This window comes from Martes martes, assembly GCF_963455335.1.
Source record: "Martes martes genome assembly, chromosome: 8".
Classification (NCBI taxonomy): domain Eukaryota; kingdom Metazoa; phylum Chordata; class Mammalia; order Carnivora; family Mustelidae; genus Martes; species Martes martes.
The window spans coordinates 23,187,922-23,215,416 of NC_137895.1; the positions used below are offsets into that span (position 1 = coordinate 23,187,922).

The following is a 27,495-nucleotide window of genomic DNA, read 5'->3' on the forward strand; positions in this document are numbered from 1 at the left end:
TCTTCTTTAGATGCAAATTATCTCCCACATTCTGAAGCAGAGTTGTAAACAGATACAATTCCTAATCATCTTCCCCATGTCTATTTTGTACCCCTCCCCCAAATATACACAGGTGCACAAGGTTTGGGGTATGCTGACTCTCTTTAATGTTCCCACACTTTTGTGTCCTTTATGCTTTCAATATGATTATATTTGGGGTGTGTGTGTGTGTATGTTTGGTGGTTTAGGGTGGGTGGGAGAGAATGGGTGGTTTAGGGAGCCTGAGCTGGATAACAAAAAAGATTTTACTTTGTTTAGTAAAGAATATATCTGTTCTTTATTATATATATGTACACACACATAATCCATCTCTCCCTCCCTCTCTCTCTCTCTTTCTCATTTATTCATCTGTTTATCTGATTTTTGTGTCCAGATAGTATCTACATTGCTGACCCTCCCCCAATTATAGTTTTATTTGGGAAACCCTAACTTAGATCTGACAAAAATACTTCTAGAAGTCACAAAATTCTGACTTTCCACCAGTCACCAGTGAGGCAAGAATCAGTTCTGATGATCTCATTCATCTATCAAATGTTAATTTAGATCTTGTAAGATAGATGTGTTAGCTTTCTTACTACCCATTTCAAACTCATTTCCATTGCCTCTTTCTACAGAAGTTGCAAAGCTAAATACTTACATAGACAAACCTGAAGCTATGGATGTTCTAGCCAATGAAACCTAAGCAGGAAATATTGCTTGAGATTTCAGAGAAGGTCTTTGCTTTCTTGATAAAATACATAGTACCATCTACCTTTATTCTATATCCTGTCTTCCTTTATCTTGCCTGGAATAAAGATGTGATGTCTGGAGCTCTAGCAGCCACAACGTGATCATGATGTAAGACCAAGAGAATTAGTGACCATGGCCCTAACGTCCTTCACCTAATGAATCCACACAAGAAATTACCTCTCAGATTTCCCATATAAGCCCAGACAGTTGGGTTTTCTAAAACTCACAACCATATACAATTCCTGACTGATATAAGTAGACACTGGGAATATAGTGGAAAGAGGACAGGATGGTCTCTGGCCTATGATTTTGTGAGCAAGACAAGTCTATAGAAGTTGAGGTCATTAAGCAGTGTCCTCCATAGACATGCTTTGGAAGCTCAGGGCTCATTTCCTGCCTAAGAAATCTGGAGCACAGAGACCAATAAAACACATTTCTGGCTATTAATGCAGAATCAGTGGCAACTCCAGTGTTAATCCTGCAAGCTGGAAATAAATTATGCTACGTCTCCACCAGACTGAATCTTTACTAAAACAGCATTAATACCTATTTATATTTTTCTATCAATATTTCATAAATTTGAAGAGAAACAACTTGAAAGAATTCAGATGATTTTTTTCTCCTTGTGTGCTTTCAGAGCATCAATTATTGCTGTGGGGCACCTTCAGCATTGCCTAAAGCTGCAGTAAATTCCCTAGTTCTAACTTTGAAGATTTTAGAAATGCTAATAGTGGAATGTGTATGAATTATTACTCTTGCTCTAACACAGTGATACTCTCCTGAAGAGTAAACAAAATCCTCATTCAATTTAAGAATGGATGATAATTCTTTTGGCTTCAGTTAGAGGAGGTGTGAGTGGAGGGTGGGAGGGATGTGTGAACTTAATTGTTTTAAATTCAGTGTCTCATTGAGTGAAGAATATAGATAGGTCAAGAAGATTGTTAGTATAATATCTTAAAATTTTTTTCCCTAAATATTTCACATTTTCTTACTCATACAATTCTTATGAATATATTGTTTGGCAGGTAGGTTAAATATAACTATTTCCATTTTGCAGCTGGGGAGATCAAGGCACATAGTATTTCTTTTTGATGGGCTTCTCAGTGTTCCAGGAAGACAAAACTCGCTACTCACAATTGGTATAAAAATGGTGATCTATTGGTTGCCTGGGTGGCTCAGTCAGTTAAGTGTCTGCCTTTGGCTCAGTCCTAGGGTCCTGGGATTGAGTCCCACATCAGGCTCCTTGCTCAGTGGGGAGCTTGCTTCTCCCTCTGCCTGCTTGTGCTCTCTCTCTCTGACAAATAAATAAATAAACCCTTAGAAAAAATGGTGATCTATTGGTCATGTCTGTTACTTTGTAGTCCTTCAGGCATGGTAACTAAACACAAAACAAAACAAAACTTGACCAACTTCCAGTTGTGAAAACAACAACAACCGAAGAATGGAAATATTTGTTAATCTATTTATATTTGATCTGAATTGAACCAGGAAGGTAAAGAGGGAATGAAGAAGGGAGAAAGGAGGATCAGAAATAGCAGCTATTGAATATTTGTTGTAGGCTGGGAAGGTGTGGGAGATATGATATATATCACCTCAGAGACTCTGGGTAAGAACCTCATGGGAGGTGCATTATTCATACCTTCCAGGTGGAGAGGTAGGCTTGGAGAGGTTAATTACTTGTCCAAGGTCATACAGGTAGTATATCATGGAAGAATGACCATACTGAGGCATCTGACTTTAGGGTTTTTTAGTTTGTATCTCTCTAAGATTTTGTTTCTTTCATCTATCTTACCTAATTTATTGAATACAGTTGTTCATAGTATTCCCTTCTAGTCCTTTAAATTTACCTAAGATTGGTAGTAATGCTCCTTGTTTCATTTCTGTGTCAAGTAATGTGAGTCTTCTTTCTTTTTCTTGATCAGTCTGGTTAAATGATTGTCAATTTTGTTGATCTTTTCAAATAATCAACTTTTTGTTTTGTCAGTTTTCACTACTGTTTTTTTATTCTCTATTTCTTTTATTTCTGTTCCAGTCTTTATTATTTCCTTTCTTCTACTTGCTTCAGATTTAGTTTGCTCTTCTTGTTTTCAGGGTCCTTGGGTAGAAGGTTAGATTATTGATTTGGCATCTTTCTTTTTTTAAAGTATAGACATTTATTATAATTTCCTTCCAAATACTGCTGTTGTACACATTTTCCCCCAAGTACCACTTTAATTGTATCCTATAAATTTTGCTATATTCTTCTTGTTTTGTTTTGTTTTCATCATCTCAAAATATTTTCTAATTTTGCTTGCAATTTCTTCTTTGACCTGTTGAAATAAGACGTGTCTTATTTCATTTCTACATATTTGTGAATTTCTCAAATTTTTTTCTGTTATTGAGTTCTAACTTCATCCCACTGTGGTTTGAAAATAGTCTTGGTATACTTTCAATCTTTTTATTTTTAATGAGGTTTTTTTCTTTAATGATCTAGCATATGGTCTGTACTTGTGAATGGTCCGTGTGTGCTTCAGAAGAATGTGTATTTTCCTTTTGTCGGGTGGAATGTTCTATTGTTGTTAGGTCTAGTTGATTTATAGCGTCATGAATTTTTCTATAGATTTGTTGATCTTCTGCGTGATTGTTGTATCCACTAATGAAAGAGCAATATAGAAGATTACAAACAGTATAATTGAATTGTCTCTTTCTCCCTTCAGTCAGTCACTTTTTGCTTGTTTATTTTGGAGACATTCTTGTTAGGTGCATATATGTTTATAAGTGCTGTATCTTACTGGTGGATAGATCCATTTATTATTATAAAGTGATTATCCTTATCTCTAGTACCATATTTTTGTTTTAAAGTCAATTTTGTCTGGTATTAGTATACCCATTCTAGCTCTCTTATGGTTGCTGTTTTCATGATACAACTCCCATTGAAATGAGCTGGAGTGTGAGGTAATGGAGTGGGTCCTGGCTCAAATGCCACTGAGTCTTGGTGTTCTTATCAAGACTGATTAGATTTTCTTTAGTGAATGTTTTTCCATTTGTTATATGCCACGAGGACAATTTACAGAGACCTTAAATTATTTAAAAAATAAACTTCACTAGTTATGGTTCTGTTGGGGAGCTGACCCATGGAGATCTTCATACTACTATTGTTAGGAGTTCTTTCCAAACTTGATTGTAATCTCATCTCCTTCTTACCATCCCAATCACACCTTTCCTTTCAGATGCAACTGGAACTTAAAAGACCTGAAGTGAGGAAAAATATGCAATCTGCTTTTTCATGCCTTTTCCCATTTCTTTTTCTAGGCTTGGGAGAAAGGATTAAGGAAGTGGATGAATGTATATTTATCTTTTTAATGTAACTGGGTGGTTATATTATTACCTTTTAATAAGTTCTTTCTATTTCCTTAACTGAAGCAAATGATTATTTTGTGCCCTCCATGTAGCAGTATCCAATCCTTGCTTTTTTGTTGGGTGTGTATGTGTGTGTGAATTTTGTGGAGGGGTGCACAGAACCTCGCTCCTGCATGCTCATCTGAAATAGTAGACTAATATCTCATGGGTTAGTGCTCTTTCGTCTGTACTCCAGAAGGTCTCCGAATTGGTCTCAGGATACCATGCACTCTATGCAGCAGAGGGATGGGGATCTTTCCAGGGCTGAGTAGAATACAAATGCCCTGTTTCCAAGGATCCACCTTACCTGAGTTCTCCCATTTGGTGGGGCCTCATTATTGGCTTTTTGATAGGGATCCCAAAGTTTTAAGCAGAACTTGGTTTTAATTTAGTACTAGAATCTAGAAGATTTTAATGGTGCAGAATTAAATCAAGTCTAATTCTTAAAATCAGTAACAAAGAAAAGATAGGTATGGTATAATATAAATGATGACTTTGGTATCAATTTAACAAAGATGAAAATTATATTTCCACTATTGAAATGTTACTTAACCATTCAAGTATAACTCAAATTCGCTATAATATACAAACTATTTTATCTTCCCTTACTTGGGGGAGGGTCAGCCTTTTTGTTCTATTCAAGCTTTCAACTGATTGGATGAGGACTGCTCACATTAGGGAGGGCAATCTACTTCAGTCAATCTACTGATTTAAATGTTACTCTCATTCAAAAACACCCCCACAACGACACCCAGCATAATATTTGATCAAATAGCTAGGTGCTCTGTGGCCCAGTCAAGTTAATACATGAAATTAACCATCAGACTCCCTCCTTCCCTTCTTCCCCCATCTTCTGGGCTGTAGTTACCCAGAGCTGAGCTTCTTTTGCACTGAGCTGGGTGTAGAGTGAATGAGCGGGTTGTAGCTCAAATGCTATGGATTCTTGCTGCTTTTACCAGAATTTATTAAATTTTTCTTTCTTTCTTTCTTTTAAAGATTCATTTATTTATTTGAGAGAGAGAGCCAGGGGAGGGGAAGAAGCAGAGGGAGAGAGAGAATCCCAAGCAGACTCTCCACTGAGAATGGAGCCCAGCATCGGGCTCAATGGGGCTTGATCTCAAAACCCCGAGATCCTGACCTGAGCTGAAATCAAGATCTGGACACTTAACCAACTGAGCCACCAGACACCCCCCAAAATTAAATTTTTCTTGAATAAATGTTTCCCAATTTACTATAAGCCATTAGGAAAACTTTAATTCATTGGGTACAATGGAACTCATTCTCCCTGTTCCTTCTTTCACTTCCTCTCTTCTTGCCAGAATTCCCTCTTTTCCCCACTCACTTCTTTCTTCTTACCGTCCTTCTTTTCTTTTTTTCTTCCAACACACATTTATTAGAGCCTCTAGTCCTACCTTTCATAGTCATATTAAGAAGAAAGTAATTTAGGGGCGCCTGGGTGGCTCAGTGGGTTAAAGCCTCTGCTTTCGGCTCAGGTCATGATCCCAGGGTCCTGGAATCGAGCCCCGCATCGGGCTCTCTGCTCCGTGGAGAGCCTGCTTTCTCCTCTCTCTCTGCCTGCCTCTCTGCCTACTGGTGATCTCTGTCTGTCAAATAAATAAATAAAAGCTTAAAAAAAAAAAGGAAGAAAGTAATTTATACAATGATCCTTGTTTATCAAACTCTTTGGGGAAATAATTCGCAAAGATTGGAGATCTAAGAACTCTGAATGTGGGAACTGAATGCCAGCCCTTCCATTCCCAGGGGGAAGTGTGGCTTGGGAAAGAAGTTAACAATGGGAAGGGTCAGACAAGGCTTGTCTGTTTATAGTGGAAGGTTTACCTCAAAAGTCATCTGTATTCTGTGACTTAGAGGAAAATACTTCACTGGAAATTATGCATTTATTGGTTTCAGTGTTCTGGATTTGGTCTTGATTTCAAGACTTTAATTATTTTTAATTAATACACATGACTTACACTGTTGCCTTTTCTTTTTAATGAATTTAAATATTGGCCTAAACCAGTAATCAAAAATCTAGTGATATAGTTATTGTCCTCTGCAAAAAGTGGGTTTTTGTTTTTGATCATACCTTTATTGAGTATTTTTATGCTTAGATGTAAATGAAATTTAATTTTAGAGATATTTACATTATATATCTTAAAGTAGTGTTTTGTTTAGATTTTCCCTAAATTATTTGTGCTGCTACATCAGAAAATTGAATAATGATTTCATAATTTTCTTTATTAAAAATAGCTGAAGCAGTTGTTTTGAAGCTAGTGGTATATGAACCATCTCTAATTCAACATGTTAATCATGGATGCTTGGGGGCAATATTTTGGAATCAAAGTATTAAGAATAATTATTATCTCCTCAAACAATATGCATTTATTTTGTGTGTGTATTTTTGTTCAACTTAAAAATGGAGATTAAATGTCGTTTGTGTCCAAGGACCTGTACCAGAGACACAAAGTCCTCCATCAATTTTCAGACTACTTGGAGAGTGGGGGACATAAAACTGAGATGGTAGGATGTCTAAGAAAGTTCCTGCTGAGGTTGGAGAAAAGAGTAGCAATTTGTTTGAGGGTCCAGAAAATGCACAGGGGAGGTGATTTTGAACTTTGTAACATATACACTTTAAGGTGAAATTAATTGCTTCTGCTTCCATATTCTTTGCTTCTTCGTTATTGTATTTTTTTCATTCAGCTTTAGCGTACTTCATTACTTGTATCTGTTTATCTGACTAGTTTTAAAGCTTCTTGAGGACAGGGGCCATGTCATACTCATATTTGCTCCAAATACTTGCTATTCCTTTGTATCCTTTCATTGAATTGCCATGTTAGTGGCTAAGCAAATGTTTGTCTAATTAAATTTGGCATTATTATGAAGAGAAAATTATGCAGAAGCTCAGAGCTCTAGTCTATATTAGTCAAAATACCTTTGATAAGAGGGTTTAAGATTAGCAGATAAATACTATGAAAATGACTTATAATTTCCTCTGAAAAGCAGTCGGGGCCCAAATAGGCATGAGGTCAGAAGCTGTAAAAATATTTTTGAGAATAAAGAGGGATATGGCAGGACATACTTGTTTACAGACACACAGGAGAGAAAAGGTAAGTGGTGCTTGTTACAATTATATAATGACTGGAGGTCTTAATTTGTACCTATGAGTATAGATGTATTTTAGCTTTTGCTGAGATTAACTGTAGTGCCTACCAACTATGCAAGACTGTTGTATAAGATATGAAGAGATAAAGAAGACTTGGTTTCTGCCCTCAAGCAGCTTTTCAAAATGTAGTTTCAACAGAAACATTATCAGCATTGTTTCTCTGGCTTCTGCCTTCCCTATTTTTTATAACTAGGGCTGTTGATTCTCCCCACCCAGCACCAGCTATTTCCTGATTCTAAAGCTAACCTTTTTTTTTTTTTTTTTAAAGATTTTATTTATTTATTTGACAGAGAGAGACACAGCAAGAGAGGGAACACAACAGGGGGAGTGGGAGAGGGAGAAACAGGCTTCTCGCCGAGCAGGGAGCTACAGGCTCGGCGGGAAGCCTGATGCAAGGGCCCAGTCCCAGGACTCTGGGATCATGACCCAAACCAAAGGCTGATGCCCAATGACTGAGCCCCCAGGCACCCCCTAAAGCTAATCTTGAGTGAGAAAGACATATAGCCTCATTTTCACTATTTAGGAGGACTTGAAAATGAGTCTCACCCCTGGACCTGGGATCCAGGACTCAGCCCAGCCATGGGCGCTGGGGGGCTCCATTTCTTCCTGGAATCTTGTCCTTGACAGTTAGACTCAGGCTAACCACTATTTTGTTGTCACATGGTTAGATTATATACTATTTGCTACTCTCTCTTTTACCTGGTCTGGTACCTTTGTTCCCTCAAGCTTCTGCCTTAGCCACAAGAGTGTCAGCAATATATCTCTCTGCCTATTTCCACCGACTGGCGCCAAATACCAGCCTGTTTGGGTCCTTCCAGTCTCTTTCTGTGAGGGCTGGGCACATCCTGGTAAAATAGACTGCAGGAAATGGGAAAATCTCCCAGGACTGCCATTACTGATTACTGTCCTTTTCATTTCCTGAGACTCTCTGCTCTCCTTCTTTTGGAATTGGCCATTTCTGTGCGCTCTATCTGTAAGACCTGACTACCCAGGAGTAATGGTTTCCTGAATTGTGCCATGTTTGCTATACCCCTGGATTCTAAGCCTTAGACAATCCAGCTCCCTTTCCCTGGGCCAGTCTTTATAGCTGGACCAGGTTCTGTGCTATTCCCACCTCCACTGTTACTTTACCTGGTTTCTCTCCTCTTCCTTCCAGTTCCACGTTTCATATTTCAAGTTCAAGTCCGGGTAGGTATTGCTAAATTGATCTTCTTGTATTAAATGATGCTTCTAATTTAGGTAGAATAATTTTTCTTAGCAGATATGGATGGATACAGCTGTACACACACACACGTATTTATATTTCTTAGCAGATATGGAGATAACAAATAAATAAATGAATATATATATATATGCACACACACACACATATGCAAATGCACACATTCATCCATAATTCATCCTTTTTAAATATTAACTTAGTGTCCAAGTGTTGGTATTTCTTTTCATCCATCCATTCCTCCAACAGATACTTAGCAAGAAACTTCTGAATTTAAGCCATCTGTCTCAAATGATTATTGGTAAATTCAACCCATACAGACACTCTGAAGATAAAACTCTACTAGCTTTAGAATTTCTAAGATGACCACATGAATTCTTTAACTTTTGTGCCATATGAGTGATAAATTCTATACCATGAATTTAACTTTAAGGCTAAGTGTATTTTAATTTCAAGTAATAAAAATAGGATCTCAACTCTATTGTATGGGATTTTAAAGCTGTTATATATAAGGTACTTTCCATATTTTATGAGGTAGGTTTTATCATTATCCACAATTTAAGATGGGAAATAAAAAATGGAAGCTCAGAGAAAATTAAGTAACTTGCCCAAAGTCAATTGTCAGAAAGCAGTGGAGAGAGATGGTATACTTAGGTATTTCTTGGTCTACGTCCAGGTTCTTACCATATCACCTCTTTAATATTTAATACAGAATAAAAACAGTTGAATTTTTACAGTTTGATCCTATTAGAATATCTTATTATATTTTCTTTAAAATGGTTGCATTTTTATTCTTCCTGATAAGCCTCATTACACAGAAACATTATACGGTCATATCCAACTCCCACCAAGCCCCGAGCATTTGTCTAGCATTTAAATGGTTAGGATACAGCTAAAGAAAGGGGTTTGATCCGTAAGGGGAAAATGTATGGCTTCCCTTCTGCTCAGGAACTTAGCTTATGGTCCAGTATCTTAACCCTTCATTTAAATTTTAAAGCTCCGACATTCTACCAAATTCTAACAGAGTTTCCCAGCCCATGGCAGAAAGAGAGGATATGAAGGCAAAAAACTACCAGAAATAATAGCTGCTGTGTTTTGATGAGAGAAGGGGTGAGAAAACTACAAAAGCGGGCAAAGGGACTAAGAAAACTAGGAAACTTAAAGACCCTTTATTGTGAGACACTAGACACACCTGCCTTCAAAAGGCATTGTATGGATGTAGGGACCCACATAATGATTTTGGGAACCACATAAAAGATAAAATATATATTCTTTCTCTTGGAAGGCAAGAAAGTTTGTACAACATATGAAAGCGCTGAAATCCAAAATGGTTTTAGGACTTTAAGGAATAAACTTCCATTTTCTGAAAAATTGCACCCCTTTGGAATATGTATCCCACAGCTACTCCTTTTTTTTTTTTTTTAATTTGTTTTGTTTTATTTTTTTTCAGTGCTCCAAAATTCATTGCTTAGGCACCACACCCAGTGCTCCATGCAATACCTGCTACTTCTTAGCCTCTCTGTGACCTTAGGAAAGTCATTCAATTTCTCAGAGACTGTTCCCTCCTCCATAAAATGAGGCTAATAATAGTAACAATGGGTTAGTTGTGAGGATTAAATTAGATCAAGGGCTAACACAGCTCCCAACATATGATAAGTCCCTAAAAAAGAGTTTGCTATTGTTTTGTAGGTTCTGTCCATTTGCATTTTGCATTTACTTGGATCCATGGATTTAGGTTTTTGCATTTTAGAGCTTAAGAAAATTCATCTGCAGAGATGTGTTTATTAGAGTTTGCTTGCAGTATCTTGAGATACATCTTTGCCTGAGTTTCTCATTACTTTTTACAATTACATGAGACTCAATTATATTTCTCATCTTTTTTGTTGTTGTTGTTGCCCAATCACTCCATAGGAACCACATGGCAGCCATGATCTAGTTTAAAGAACACTAGACCAGCCTCTGGAGACCCAGATTTCATTCTGTCTCTGCCTATAACTCACTGTGTGAACTCAGGTAAGCAGCTTAACTTCTCTGGGCTTTCTGAGTCTGAATTTCTCACTGATATTCCTATTGCCTTCTCTTACAGCATTTTCTATCAGTCTTTGGAACTATTTAAATGCATTCTTTGAATAAATTTAAATATATGCATAGTACAGTGTATAAGTACACGGACTCTGGGGTCAGTCTGACTAGCTCCCACACATACTAGCACTGGGAAGGTAGGCAAATTACCTAACTTGCCTGTACCTAGCTCTACTTATTTGAGAAATGGGGATAAAAGGATCTACTTTGTACAGTTATTAGGAGGATTAAAAAATGGCTAACACACCTGCAACATTTGAAATCATGCCTAGCACAGGGTATAAGCCCCATAAGGGATATGGAGATGAATACATTTTTAAAGAGCCTGCAGTTTACTGGAGGAGATTAAGACATATACCAAATAACAAGGAAGAGTATGATACATATTCCATAGAGAAGAAACTTTAGAACCTGATGGAACACAGAGGAAGGGATGATTAATTCCTACTGAAAGGACCAAGGAGGGTCTCATGAATTAGGTCAATATCATCCAGGGCAAGAGGAGTGAGCTGGCTATCAAGGGAAGGGTTTCTTGATAGAAGAAGTAAAAAGAGGCAGGGTAAAAAAAAAAAACTCAGAAAGTACCTGATGTGCAGCTCTTTTTAGCTGCAGTGTTGATGCTGAGTACGGGTGTGTACTGAGAGATGAAGCTAGGAAAATGACCTGGGATGAGATCAGTGAGGAGTTTAGTGCTTTGCTATGGAGTAAGCGGTTGATGCTACCAGTATTAAGAAGCACTGAAGGTCATTGAAGCTGATATCCTGCCATTTGTGAGCTAGGAAAAGGTCTTAGGTGGTTCCGTCAAGAAAAAGGTAGCGGAAAGAGAAACTAGAGTCGGGGAGAACATTTAAGGGCCATTGGAATAGTCTAGTGAGAGATTGTAAGGGTCTAAATTGGGGAAGTGGTTGTTGGGGTAAAGAGAAGGGCTAGAATTGAGAGCTGGGAAGGTAGGTGTTATCTTATAAACTCTCCTACCTGCCCATCATTTCTTTTTACTCTCCACTCTAGTTCTTTCTGTCTATCCTCCCAGCTCCTCTGGCATTCTGTCTGTGGTGATCTACCTGTGCTCAGTGGCCCACATGTATCTAACCATGGAAGGGTTAAATGGCAAGCCCTCAGTGAACTAAGAAGCCAGGAGCTTGTATTTCCACATGTTTAAGGGAGAGGATGTTTGAGAAGCAGGAAGCAATCACACAACAAATAGCTTTTGTTTATTTGGGGAGAGGTTTCCAAGCAATAATTAATCTGAAAGGTTTCCTTTACTAATAGGAACCCAACTACTGAAAGGAGCATGTAAACCTCTTCATTATATATCTGCCATGGATACTGCATAGCAGGAGTTTTATGTGTGTGTGTGGGGGGGTAGATTTTATAATACAGCATCTGTGGTGTGGAGAACACTCTCATCATTGTCTGGGTTTGTGTCATAGCAAATAGGAAAGGGACCATTTAGATCAAAAGAAATAACTATTAATAACAGCACCTATGTGTTGCAAGGTAGACGTTCTCTCTACTTGAAAGAATGCCTTATAAGCAATTGAAGGTCACGGGGATTCTTTTTAATTAGTTATACGTGGTTGGACAAAAGAAGGTGAAATTCAGGAATCTGTGCAAAATACAAATCAGAAACCAATCAGTGAATACTGAGACAGAATAACAAAAGGAGATCAGAACCAGGTAGAAACAAAGTTAACAATTTTAGAGTGACAATGATGCCCTGGTGAAAAGAGACTGTTAATGAATCCCAGAACCACAGTGTTACAATTATTCTCCACCGACATATGTGAGTATGCACATGTATATCTATGTTTCTGTGTAACTATCTATTATCTAATCTATCTATATATGCATAGGCGTATATACATCATATAACACATAATATATATAAGTAAAAGATAATTCATTCAACAAGTGTTTGCTGAACCCTTACTGTCTGCCAGACACTCTCCTAGGTACTACAGATAAAACAGCCAACAAAAACAGACCATATCCTAAAGAGCTTATATTTATAGGGGAGACAGACAAGAAATACACATGAAGTCAGGTGATGATAGGTACTAAGAATAAAAAAGAGAGCACATTAAGTGGAGAATGAGAGGTAGAGGGAAGGCTGTGTTTCGTTTATTATGTTAGGACGGCCTCCTTAGGCAAATGTTTGAGGGGAGGCTTGCAGAGACCTGGGAAAGAAAAGTAGTCCAACCAGAGGGGATAGGAAGTGATGAGCTCTGAGGAGATGTCTTGGTGTTACTGAGGAACAACAATGAGGCAGAGTAGTGGGAGGAGAGGGAGGGAGAAGGGAATGGTAGATTCAGTCAGAGGAGTAGCTAGTTCTTTCATGCCCTCATAGAGCATAGTAAAGACTTTGGATTTTACTCTGAGTGAGATGGGAGGCTTCTAGAAGCTTATTATAATGCTAATCACATAGGGTTGATTTTACTACTTCCATCTAGTACTTGATGATCCCATTTTTGCATCTGTACATTTCTAAAATTAGGCAGGTCGCCATCTAGCCCTCTTTTGTCCTGCTGGCTTCTTTCTCATCCATAGTGCTTCAGCAAAGGCAGCTCTGGATTCTGTTCTGGTGCCTGCCACTGAATCCTTGGATAGTTTCAATAAGTTACCCTTCTTATTCGGTTCTCCTATCCAAAAAAAAAAAAAAAAAAATCAGAATACTTTCACCAAGCTCATGTTATTAAAGATTTAACAAGAAAAAAAAAGAAATAAAAATGTCAAAACTCATATTTCTCATCTTTACACAATCGCCAAAGGGCTTAGTATGCAGTAGGCACACAATAAAGGCTTGCAGCATTGAATTAGAAAATGAAATGAGGGGATTTGTAAAATGTTCTCTAAGTTTCTTCAGTGCTATTTTACTCATTGAGCTCAAAAGATACTCTTCCTGGGGATATATGACTCTCATTATCCAGAAAGTTGACTTATTTTTGTTTCCATAATGCTTCTCTAAGACTATTAAAGAGCTTATTTTACTTCTTAAATTAGAGAGTGAAAATGGTTCATTTTACTTAGATTTGTACTTTGTATGATGCTACAGATAACATATATTTAATTACCCATTCTACAAAATTTTGCTAACAATTTTAGAGCAATTTTAAAGCTTTGCAGAATGTTCTGTATGATATTTCTGTGTGTGTGTGTGCGCACGCGTGCACTTTGAGTCTAGCTTTTGTAGTAGATGTGTGCAAAAATGGTCAGAAATTCTTTTTCTTCCTATATGCATGTCCCTTTGATTCATCTTTGTAATTCCCATTAAGAGCTGGTATCTATTTCTTTGTGTCTTGAGTCCGAACTTGGCTATGTGACTTGCTTTGCCAACAAAGCATTAGCACATGGGATACAAGTAAAGCCTGGAAAGTTCTTTATGCATAGAACTTGCTGCTTTTGGGAACCCTGTGGCCACTGGGATGTCAAGAAACTAAGGCTTACCTGCTGGATGATGAGTCACATATGGCCAGTTGCCTCCTTTGCCTCTGCCAACAGCCAGCCACTACAAGACATGCCAGTGATGCTCTTGTCAGCTCAGTGACACATGAATGAGCCTGACCAACAACAGACCGATCAGAAGAAAGTCATCCCAGTTGAGCCAAATCCAAATTGCTAACCCACTGAATTATAAGCAAATAAATGTTTCAAGTGCTAAGTTTGGGGCAGAAAAATCTAACCGATAGAGCTCATGTCCCTATTAATTGTTTATATTTTTGTGAAATGTATTTTCTCTTTGTTTCCTTTTCCTCCAAAACTCACTGTGGTAGAGACAACTGGTCCTCCAACATCCATTTTCTCTTGTTTTATTAGTAGACCTTTCCCCTCCCCCCACCTACCCACATTTGAGTTTTATCTGGGCTTATAGCTGTCCAGTTTGAGACTAATTTCCCTGCCTTTTCTTTTCTTTTTTTAAATATTTTATTTATTTATTTGACAGACAGAGATCACAAGTAGGCAGGGAGGCAGGCAGAGAGAGAGAGGGAAGCAGGCTCCCTGCTGAGCAGAGAGCCCGATGCGGGGCTCGATCCCAGGACCCTAAGATCATGACCTGAGTGAAAGGCAGAGGCTTTAACCCACTGAGCCACCCAGGCGCCCCTCCCAGCCTTTTCTTGCAGCTAAGGTGTGGTCATGTGGCAAAATTATGGACAATGTGACACAAATGGAAGAAACATGTGCTAAGAAAGCTGCTTGCTGTCTGCTGCCCTCCCACCCACTCATTTTTCCCTCCGGACTGGGATGTGGTGTAGCCTCAGACCAAGAGATGAAAGCCACAGGTTAAAGATGGCAGAGGTAACCCACTAGCTTTTGTCCTAGGATGGCTTTGCAGATCATTCCTCTTTACTTGTCCTGGACCACTGCCTACCACTGGTCTGTTATGGGGAGAGAAAAAGAAACTATCTTCTTAAGTATGCCACTATGTTTTTAGGTCTCTTTGTTACAGCAACTTGACTTTTACCCTAACTCATATATAACAAATACTCAACAAACACAAAAACATGAACATATGCTACCTACCATTTAGAACTCAGGAGTTCAGTTAGTGTTAGATTCATACACTTACTCAATAATAGTTACTGATTTCCTGTTGTGTATGTTAGGCACAGAGTTGCATAAATAATGGCCTTTTGGGGGAGAGGCAGGAGCTGATGAATAAGCAGGGATAGAAAAAAATAACAAAAAAGAAAAAGGAATTAAAGGTGAAGAGTACTGTAACAGGGGACTCTGTCAGGGTTGGTATCCAGAGAAAATGAAAGGATTTGGACGTCTTTTAAAAGTTTGCTGTGGTAGGATGAAACACACATCATGAAATGAAGCAACCATTCAATGTACCTGTACAATTACTTTCACAGACTTTGGAGGCCTCCTCTCACTTTTTTCTGGGTCACTGACCTTGAGCTGGGGTGGGAGTAGGGGGTGGCCACTGGCTTACTGTTTTCTCACTTCAGACTTCCAACACCGTCTTTTCAAAGGGTTTTGTGTGTTGGGTATAGGGGTGGCAGTAGGGACGGAGGTTAGGTTTAGAGGATTACTGACAATCCTGTAATAACTTTCGAAATAGCTTTTCAGATCAATTCCCATTCATTTCCCACTTTACAGAGAAAAGAGGACCAGGGAAGGATCAACAGTTATGAGAAAAACGAAGAGGAAAAAACTCCACTCACCACACCTGGAAATGGAAGATATCTCTTTGTTCCTGTGTCCCATTCCCCACCCCCACCACCATATCCTGTGGCTTATTTGTGTTTTCCTTCTATCATCCACAATGGTTTTTTAATTTTATATTGAGAGTACCCTAGGAAGAAGGCACTAAGTGAGAAGTCACTGCAAAAGTTCAAGAAGAGAACATATATAATGTCTTGGATGTTAATTAAGAGATGCTAAGCCTGAAAAAGAATCTTGTCAAATTAGGTAGTCACGTCTACTTCCTCTCATTGCACTAAATCTCCTGTCATGCTCATTTGCAATAGTGGTATTTTTTCTCTTGAGTCATAATGGCCTTACTTTTTTTATGAATGCCTTGCCCATATGTGCCCTATGGTTTCAGAATACCTTCCATTTTCAAGTCATAGGGGGTATGCCTTTATGCAAATCACTTATCCTCTGTAAGCCTCAGTATTCTCCTTTGTAAAATGACTGGATAATCTATGAAATCTCCTTTGAGTCCCAAATTCAACAATTTGAGTTCCCTTATAAACATATTGATTAAAGTCTGGTGACAACTGTAGCTACAATGACAACAGAATGACGAAGCGTATTAACATTAGTGTTAATGCAATAATCAGCTGTGTTTTATTCCATATGGCAATTTATTTCAACAATTAAGCCCGACTCCATCTGTTTTGGCATACACAATTTTTTTTTTTCAAATGGGTTCCTGAACTACATCTTTGGAAATAATTTTATGTTTTTCAAATATTGCTACCATCAATATACGATGACTGTGTGGAATCTTTCTGATTAAAAAAACAATCATGGATGCCAAATCCCATCTCATTTGACAGAGGGATTGTTTTGCTGTTTGACCTTATGGATACGTTGCATGGTCTAATCAATAGTCCCAGGAAAGGAAGACAAATCTCAGTGTCGACATAGAGGGAACGCATGTGGGGTGCTAGTTTCTAGAAGAGGCAAAATAAGCCTCAGTGCTGTCAGCAGTAACTTTCTATTTTTTTTTTTTTTTGACCTGAGGATCCTATTGGGACAGGATGTGCCTCAATCTGTGACGGAGACAAGAAATATGGTACATCCCATACATTCGGCAGGGGTCCCTTTCTTTGACTTGGGTTGAGCTGCATTGACAGAACAGCAATAGGGAACATTTGTCTTTATCTTTATGACGCTTGACAAGAGGCATGATTACTGCTGTAAGGGTATCAAAATAAAGAAAAAATGGGCTGTCCTACAGCCCTGCTATTTATCACATTCAGAAACGCTAACCCAAACTAGCAGGAGAGAAATTCCATGTCAAATTGCCTCTAAAAATCATTATTTTCCTCCCTGAGATAATATGTGAAACCCATGGATCCACCCATGATGTTCCCTCCCCCCCACACCCCTTCCCCCCACCTTCTCCAGGTTTGCAGCTGGGGACAGTCTTCCCCTGATCCAGGCTATCCTCCATAGACTGGGAGTTGCCTCCATGTGGCTCATGGCATGTGCCAATCTGACAGTAAACACACCATTTCCTGCATGTACAGGAAATACAGAAAAATGTTAGCTGGCGGCTTATTAACAAATATTGAATGTATACAGCAAAAATTCGATTTATTTTGCAGCAAGTGTTAGGATGTCTCCGGGCAAATTAGTGCTGGAGCTGACTTTGTTCAACCCCCTTATTTATTTTCCCGTTCCTTGTTTTCTAATTAGGCAAAGCTTTCTTCTGCTTTGCAAACACCCTCTCTGCCTAAATCATTGCAGGTCTATTGCATCCTCAATACAGCAGGCTTACACATTCATATTAACACCATGATAGGGAGGTGTAATCCATCCTTTTGCATCTAGGCTCTAAATTGTTTCAAGAGTGATACTAAATGCCTTTATGACACAGTATACATTTTCCTGCTCTGACTTATAGAGGGCCTGCTAAAGCCTATGATTTTTTCCAAAGCAATTGTGAGGAGTTGATGGGTCTAAATCGTGTTTGCATTGAAAGGCCACCTCCTTCAGGGTACGGCATCAAGTAGTTTCTTTTCCCCCCCTCAAAGTGTTCTCTTTCAGCAGGTCTTTGCAAAAGAGGGTATTTGTTCACAGTTCCTCATGGAGAGCAATTCAAGAATTAAATCAATGGCCGTGTACTAAACCTTGTTTGAAATTCCATATTTTATTTGGATTTGCATTCTTTTGTAGGGCTTAGAGCAATGGTTCTCAACCTTAGCTGTCCATTAGAATCATATGTGAAGCTTTAAAAAATATTGATACCCAGGCTCCTTCCCAGACCAATTAAATCAGAATACCAGGGTGGAGCGATGGCCGTGGCTTTTCTCAAGTTCTCTAGATGATTTTAGTGGGCAGCAGACCATTGCTTTTTAGGGTTATTATGATAAGAATACATTCAAAGAACTCCTTTTTATTCAATTAGTATTTGAATAACTAGTATCTATTAGGAAAAAAACTATGTACCCTAGGAGATTCAACGATATATAAAGAAATTTCTATGTTCTCAAAGTAGCTGGTAAGTTAATAGAGGCCACGAAATAAGTTTTCATTCATTTCACACATATTTATTGAGTCTTCTTATGTGTTATAAGCATTGGGGAGTGAGTATGGAATAAGAAAGACAAAGCCTCCGCTGTCATTGAGCTTACATTCTAGCAAAAAAAAATTTTTTTTAAATAGGTACTGATTAATCATATAAAGAAATGAATACAAAGATGATGTGGTAGAGAGTGGCTGAAACAGAGGAAGAGTTTTGGGATGTTTCTCTGAGTGGCAGTTCTGAACGATGTGAAGGAAATAGTCAAGTGAAGGTCTGGAGGGAGCGAGTTTTGGAGAGAAAGAACACCAGTATGTTCAGGTCTTGAGGTGGGATTGAGTAGATGCCAGAAGCAGAAAGAAGCCAAAGTCCTTAGAGGAGGGACATGGTCAGAGATGAGGTCAACGAGGTGGACAGAGAGTAAACATTCTGCATAAAAGCTAACCTTAACAGATAGAGGAAAGCAGGCAAGCTTTGGAGATGCAAGTGAATGTTTCAGAGCATCTGGAGAGAAATGACATTGCTTTGGTATGGGCATTCAGTGTTCATAGGAAAAGTGGTTTTGAATTGTATCTTGAGGGAGAATAGCTGAGAACTGGAGGGGAAGAGCAATTTAAGTAGTAGCATTTCTCTGCAAAAACAGAAGGCACAGCAATCTAGGCCATGAACGGAGAGCAGCACATTGTTCCACTTGACGGGATACAGGAAGCAGTGTGGGAACTCAGAGGTTGGGATAATAAAGGGCCATGTATGTAGAGAGCTTGGGCTTCATCCTAAAGACAAAGAAAAACCCAAATATATTTTCTGTTTACTTCTTCTGCCTTATGTCTGGCCAATTCCTGCTTCACTCCCTGTATCCTAGCAACCCCAAACTACTCCTATCTACCCATACAGACATACCTGTAGGACCATGCTGGTCCTAGCCTTTATGTTTTACAATTGTCTTTCCGTCTGTTTGAAATATCTTTCCCATACTCTTGGACTCTTCTCTGTCAATGAGTCAAATTCCTAATTAGGAGTTAGCCACAGTTCCTTCCGGAAGGTGTTTCTGACTCTCATTGGTGACTCCACAGACTGAGAGGCATACTTCTTCAAGGGCACTTAGCATGGTGAGTGGATCGTTCATGAGCGCTAGGTTAGGTACAATGCTCTGTGCTTGCATTATGGTTTAATTGACAGGTAGGCCATGAATACTGAACATGACAAACAAATTGGTATGTTATAAGGTGCTAAGAGTGATAGGAACAAGTAGTTCAGGATATGGAAGATTGAGAATAGTGCAGAGGGTAGTTACATTTATAGTAGAAAGTCAGAGTGGGCCTAATTGAGAAAGCAAAATTTCAGCAGACTTTGACCAACTGTTCCAATTTGCCTGAGACTAAGGACTTTGCTGGGATATGGGATTTTCAGTACTAGAAGTGGGACAGTCCTGGGCAAACTAGGACGGTTGGTCACCCTAGAACTCTATGTTAATATTTGTCTTATCTGCTAGTTCTAAATTTGAGGGCAGGAACTAGATAGTCAGGGTAGCATGGTGGTAAAGATCATAGGCTTTGGAGTTAGACAAGCAGGGTTCAAATCATAGCTTGACCATTTGTTAACATTGTGACCTTGGACTAGTAAGATTTTTAATGAACCTCTATCTCTTAATCTATGAAACTGAAGTAGCTGGCACAGAATAAGCACTCAATAAGTGTTGCTATTATTATTATTCATAATGCCTAGTACAGCCCCTGGGGGAATAGCAGCTCCTGGGTAGATGTTTGCTGAAAGAACAAATGAATTAATGATAATGTACCATGTGCCAGGCACTAGGCTAAGCCCTGGGTACATGAAGATGAATAAGACATGATTTCTGCCTTCAAAAAAAATCATAGTCTAGCGGGGGAGACCTACGTGAAACACCGTATTTGATTTTAAGAACTGCTGTCTTGTTCCACCATGACAATCCTCATTCTACTTTCCTAGTGTACTTTTCTTTTACATGGAGCATATTACTTTTTAATATTCTGCATATAGAATATTCTTGTATGTCACAGTTATTCTCATTGGAATGCAACTGCTTAAAAGCAGGGACCTTGGTTTTTTTTTCACTGAGATATCCCAAGTGCCTGAAACTACCAGCACCGAGACGATGCTCAATAATGTTTGGTGTTTGAATGAATTGAAAGTTCCATTTGATGTGATAAGAGCTTTTAAAGAGGATGTGCAAAGTGTGGGTGACTACTTTTAGAGTCAGGAAAGGTTCCTTAGACAATGCGGCATTTTAGGTTGATCTTTTAGGATATGTAGTGTTTCTTTAGAAGATTGGAAGGCATTTCAGGCTCAGAGCCCATCGAGAGGCACTGACAGGAGCAGAAGGGTCAGGAGAATGCAGGGCCAATGAAGGTGGAGGAGGGATTGAGGGGTTAAGGAGAACCTGAGGGATGGGTGAAGTTTAAGAGATGTTTCAGTGTGTCGGTGCTGATGGAAAATGGATCAAAGGATGAAGCAGTGTGTGGAGTGACACCATGGGGACCAGTGTGTAGTTACCTAAGAATCTGGATGGAGATGAGTTGATAATTTGATAGAGGATGGTTTTAATCTTTCAGAAATAAGATCACTTGAGCATTAGAAGGCTAAGGGGAAATAGCCAATAGAGGAGGCAAGAATAATCACGGAAGAGGGCCCAACTGATGTAATAAGGTTCTGAAAGAGACAGGAAGAGATGAAATTGAGAAGACAGAGAGAAAGAGGGAGGGTTTCCTCTGAAAAGAAAAGAAAAACTCAGTTTTCTTCATAGAGTAGCGTTAAGCTTCTCACCACTTGTGTGGAATCCAATACTGATTCATTAAGTAAGTCATAGGAGACAAGTACTGTCATAGATGCTGAGTCACTATTGGTAGCTCAGTCAAATCCTGTTACCTCACTTTATGCTGGATAGCAGTTAAGAGAGGGAGCAACTGGGAGACTTTCTTCAAGAGGACTGTTTAGAAATAAACATAACCACTCAATTAGAAAGCACAAGGTGTTGTAATGGAATTTTCTGGCTAACTCAGAATTCACCTAAAAGACTGTTTATATTTCCACCATTGTTAAAAGTGATAGCATTTTTTTTCTTTAATGAGAATGGCAACTGAAAAAAAAAAACAAAAAACCCCAGTTGGTTTTTTTTTAAAAAATTGAAATGCCTCAGAATTTTATCCCAGATTTTCATTTAATTATCCTTAGTTGCAGAGGTGGACGGTGTGAGGGATTAGTATTAATGGGCATGGAATTTAGGATGTACCCAGAGACAGCCTTTTTTCCAAAAAAAATTACTCAATTCCAGTTGTAGCAAACGTACTTCGTGAATTGAAGATCCTGGTTATTTGCTTTTACTTATTTTTGACTTTTGTATTACATCTGAAAATTAACATCCAAGAATTAAGGAAATGATTATGACTAGCCTGGCTTCTGCAGATCAAACTTTTGCTTATAAATTTTGTATTGGGTGGGTAATCTTTATATTCTGCCATCAGCCAAAGAAGTGGGTTGTCTCTGAATATAACTATTATATTATCAGCCATAATAGCCTTTTCCTCAAGGGCAGTTTCTCAAACAAATGATTTCAAAATCAATAAACACCCTGTAGCCTCCTGTTTCAGAATTTACTTATTCATGAGATGCTTATCTCTTTGTAAATTCCCAGGAAGAATTCTTATTGCTTAATCCCACCATATTGGATTGAATGCTTATCAGTTCAAAATTAGTTCTTATTAAATTTTCTTGGCAACTTTGTAACCATCTCAGGGGGTTCTCCCCCTGTGAGTTATTCTTACTTTTCAATCTTACATGAGTAAAAACCCATTTTAACATCCTAAAAATCATTAAACGTTGGCTTGCCCATTTGCAATGTGTTCCATTTCAGTGTTAGTCAGGCAAAGGCTATATGCCCACAGACAGTGCTTCATAAAGAGACTATTTTGTACGGCTGCATGGTTTCATTATTAGACGCTAACAGTCTCTATCACTGACAGGTAGAGACAAATTGAAAGCTGAAGCATAGTGGAGGCTAGAGCAGGTACCTTCTCATTTTTCACCTTGAAGGCTGTTTCTGCCATCCTTTGGTTTGGTCCCAGGGTCATTAGTAGCTTCTCTCCCAATATAGGGATGTGATCTGGTGTCTGTGGAATTACAGTAGCACATAAATGGCCGGGTAAACTAAAGAGGAATGGTCTGCTCTGCCTGCCTGATTGTGAGAAAAGATGCCTGCTCAAGATGGCGAGAGCTTCTGAAATAATGCTCTGCTGTGGGCTCATTTGAATAATCTCTCCACTCATTAAACACAGCTGCAAGGCAAGAGGCAGCAGAGTTCAAAAGGCAAGCCAGGGGAATATATTAGTAATAGAATTATAGTTTAAGCCTTTAGGCATGTTTCCCCAATATTTTTGTACTCCATTAATTACAACAAGAACACTTTTGTCACTTACTTAAAAAAAAAAAGGTTAGAGGAATATTTTGACTAAGAAACATAAGTAAAATGTATATGTTTTATAAAAGTGCTAGGTACGCTGCAATTAAATTTTAAGACAAACTCTGGAAGTTATCCAACAAGTCATTTCCTCATTGTACAATTTAAATCCCTGGTGAGCTGGGATTAGAAACCATCAGGATGATTTAGCTTCATGAGTTACTTTACCCGTGGCCCAGTACATGGGTGTCCTCACACTGCCTTCTCACAGGTGTGTGTGTGTGTGTGTGTGTGTGTGTGTGTGTGTGTCTGTATTTGCTCTGTTGGGTGATTTCTGGTCTAAATCCCAGAATGCCTCTAATACCCACTCAGAACGTCAAATTTATTATAGGACTAGAAAATATTTAAAACAAGAGAGAAAACAGTGGAAATAAAAAGCAAAGGTTTCCTTTTGAAGACCTCACCAGCAGAATTTTTCCTCTGTCTTTGAGTTTCAGGGTCACTTTGGGCTCTTCCGGAGTTGCAGGCTCTAGGGTTATGTTTTTGCTCCCGATTAACCCCCACCCCTAATCTCAGCCACCACACCATCTTGCCTGGATGACTCACCGACATGACATTTGAAGATATTGGGAATTTGATGTATTTAAATTCTGAATGGTTTAACTCTGAATTCAATTCTGTATCCTCCCTTGGGCTGTGGATTGGATTGTGTTGAGTTTTATTACCCCAGGGACTCATGTCCTCTTCCAATACAGAAGCAAATGGCTTTCATTTTGTCACAGTTTCTGTAGGGATTTTAAGGATATATTGGCTTCCAAGGGTGGACAACTCCATCCTTCTCCATTCCTCATATATCTGCCTAAATCGACAGGAAGTGATGCAGATGTAGCACAGAGGTTGTAGGGACATTCCAGTCCTCTGTTTTCATTACATTTCCATATTAAAATCTTCCCAAGGCATGATGCAAAAATGGGGAACCAAGTAAAATACTTTGAAATCAAACACTGAACCATTTTTTTCTTTTTAAGGCATCTTATTTCCCCCAGCATCATCATATGAATAAAGAATTCCTCTCAGGTGAATTTTCCAGATAACTGAATTTAGTAAAGTTTGAAGAAGAGTAAACTGATAGTTTGTCACTTGATTTGTCACTTGATTTTGGATTTTCTCTCTCCTTCTATCTATTTGATTTTGCATGTATTAAGTGATTGGCAAGCAGTGAGTGTGGTATGCTGAAAAAATGGGCCCTGAGAAGATTTCCACATCCTAATACCTGGAACCTGTGAATGTTGCCTTACATGGAAAAAAAAATAAAAAATTTTAAAAAAAGGGTCTTTGTGGATGTTATTAACGATTTTGAGGTTAACAACAAAAGTGGAGATTATGCTGGGCTAGCTAATTGGGCCCCAAATGTAATCACACATATACTTACATGAGGAAGGCTGTGGGAGATTTGATACACACAGAGGAGAAGGGGATGTGGAGATGGAATGAAGTCAGATTTTGAGATATCAGCTTTGAAGATTGGAGCAACAAGCCAAAGACTGTTGACAGCCATCAGATGCTGGAAGAAGTAAAGTATGATTCTACCTGGATAGACTGTGGCCCTTATGACACCTCAATTTTGCTTGGTGATAGGAATTTTGAACTTCAGCTTCCAGAACTACAAGGGAATAAATTTCTGGTGTCTTAAGCCATCCAGAACCTGGTAACTTATTATGGTGGCAAGAGGAAATTAACAGAGGAAAGCATGTTCACAATATTCAAACACTGGGGCCACCAGCCAGGCAAATGAACCTCCACAGTATCTAATAGTTCCATGTTTTCAAATGATCTTCTAGACTAGTTGGAATAGTACAGTTGCCTGTTTCAAATTCAGCATCCATAAGCACAAAATGTTTAACGAAAGGAAAAGAAGTCTACTGATTTAAGGGCTATAGACTGAAAGGAAAATATAGATTTGGTACCCATGGGTTTATCCTTCCCTCTTACTTTCAGCCTAAAGGTACCAGTTCCTATAATCTGGATGTTCTTTCTCAGGAAGGAAGTAGATGGCATTGGATATGACATGAATAAGTATCTGGATACTTATTTTATAAGTATTTATTACAGTATAGTATACTACACTATACTGGATAAGGATCTGGCTGCTGCTGTGTCTACATTTTCAGTGGCTTGCCACATTATTGTAGGGGAAGTCATAAATTGCCACCCTGGGTCTTAGAGTATCAGGTGGTTGAACAAGAGGCACACCATAGCGTTCCTGTCCCTGACTGTGCCCTTGACCTCTCATCTTTGGTTCTCCTCTCCTCCCCAAATAAAAGCAGCCCTGATTTTTAAAGGTCTTTCCCACCAAGTTTAATCAGAAACACTTTCTCACTGGCCTAATTCTTCCCAAGACCTCCCACTCTTGGCCCTACCAGCTCCATTTCAGTTAGGGAGACAAGTTCATTAAGAGAATACATCAAAACATCTCTTTGCCAGGATTTATGAAATCAGAATAATATATATCTTCTAAGCATCCACAACACCCCTCCCCAGAAATAGCAGACTCTAAACATATCCATATGACTTATTTCTCTATGGAGAGGAAGAAGCTGGATCTTTTGCTGGACAGGCCCTATAGCAGAGACAATATCTATTTTCCATTTTATTTTTTTAGTTTAGAAATAATGAACAGAACTTTGAGAATGATTCCTCGTATCTCTAAACACCATTATGACATTGGCAGCAAGACTTCACTAATTTAGAATAATGATGTGAGGGTGGAGGAAGACAGAGACAGCTGAAATTCTGGTTGTGGAAAATTTTTAAAGAAGAGCACTTTGGTGTCAACTGGAACGCATACTAGACAGTGAGATATATAAATGTATGTTCATCAGTGGAAAAGAGCAAGTTGAATTAATTTAAACATTCTTTTGCACTGGACCAAAAAAATAAAAGTCATTTAATATGCAATAATTTGTTATACCTCCTCAGTGGTCTCACTGAACATTTCTGGAGGCATGTTTATAAAGAAACCTTTAATCTCAAGAGCTGTTAGTTAGATTAAAATCTCTGTCTTCCCTTTCAGAAATGAGTTTATTGTAAACATCATTTCCACAGGCTACCTGTTTATTCACCTTCTTTCCAGCTTCAACCTCATATAGGTTTTCTTCTCCTCTCCTCCATCTAAATTGTTCTTGGAGAGAGGAGTGGTGAATTCTTTTAGTACTTATATTTACTGAGTTCTTGGAAGAAGGGTGATCTGGTCCCAGCAGTAACCCCATAAAACATCTTGACATCTTCCCTGAGAATTTGACTGGACTGGAACAGTTATGGCCTGAAGCCTCTGTCACCCTGATCATTGATCCAAGCCATCAACCTCCTGTTCTCCTTTCAGTAGCTCTTCTGGGCAGGTCCCATGCTGTTGAATGAGAGTAAGACAGAATAATCTAAGCTCTGCTCCCAGGGTAACCATCTAAGTTCTGATCTAGAGCCAACCTCTTTGGTCACCAGGGGAAGTCCACACATCCATCCAGCCCACCTGCTGGAAGAATGAAATAATTACATTATTCCATTGAATCTAAGGCACACCCTCCCCCCACCCCACATTTTAGCATCTTTTACAGTTCATGGCATTTAGAATCATTGTTAACCTGCCTTGACATTGACTTCTTCCCTGAAAGATTTGAGTTTCCAATATTAATTGCTTGAGGAGGGTGAGACTTGGTCTACCAACTTGAAACCACTGTACAATAAATTCTCAGCTTGAGGTTTCTCTTGACCACACTGATAGTGTAAATTCAGGTCAAATTCTGTGCTTTGGCTCATATTCTTAGGGGATAGTTTTAAATTTGCCAAGAGTGCCAAGAGTGAGGTACCCATTCTTCACTGTCCCTTTCTGTTTGGTGGCTTTATTTCTCACTTACTCTTACAGGGAGAGTGTAGCCTTTTTGTCTTCCAGCTGTAGTCAGAGGTGTTCTTCTCTCTTAATAGTATGCAAAATTATGGTGCATGATTTTTTCAGAGACAATAAGAGAACAAAAGGTTAGTGTTGCTTCTAGAAGCTCTGTCATAGGTAGGCTGGATTTATCGCCTTTATAGATACATTGCCCTCTTCTCATGACCACACCTTTTGTCTGTAGCATTCAGCCCTCACTTCCCTCCTCTAGTACCAAACCAGATCTTCCCCTATTGTAGAACAAGCTTCACTCCACCTCTAAGTTTGTTTTTCATAATAATATTATCAACATGGGATACAGTTCACTCATGACAAGGTCACCCAGGGGTGGGTTTGGTCTTTATTGAGCTTTATTAAAATGTGAAGTTTAGTCTTTATTGAAATTAACCTTAACCCTACCTGGTCATGTTCCCATTGCATTCTTGACTCACTTTAGAATTTCTGGGTTCACAGCAAATATCATCCTCAATGGGGAAAAGCTGACAGCCTTCTCTTTGAGATCAGGAACATGACAAGGATGCCCACTCTCACCACTCTTGTTCAACGTAGTGTTAGAAGTCCTAGCAACAGTAATCAGACAACAAAGAGAAATAAAAAGTATTCAAATTAGCAATGAAGAAGTTAAACTCCCTCTCTTCGCAGAGGACATGATACTTTATAAGGAAAACCCCAAAGACTCCACCCCTAAACTACTAGAACTCATACAGCAATTCAGTAATGTGGCAGGATACAAAATCAATGTACAGAAATCAGTTGCTTTCTTATACACGAACAATGAAAATACAGAAAGGGAAATTAGAGAGTCGATTCCATT

At 38.7% G+C, this 27,495-nt stretch overlaps 1 long non-coding RNA gene across 1 annotated transcript in view; it reads left to right on the forward strand.

Moving 5' to 3' along the window:
• Positions 1-16,391, forward strand: part of LOC308346975 — a 181,040-nt gene extending 164,649 nt beyond the window's left edge. The window contains exons 3-4 of the long non-coding RNA XR_013967222.1: positions 10,440-10,541; positions 15,711-16,391. This is a non-coding gene — a long non-coding RNA (uncharacterized lncRNA). The remainder of the gene's footprint in view (positions 1-10,439; positions 10,542-15,710) is intronic.
• Positions 16,392-27,495: the final 11,104 nt, after the last annotated feature.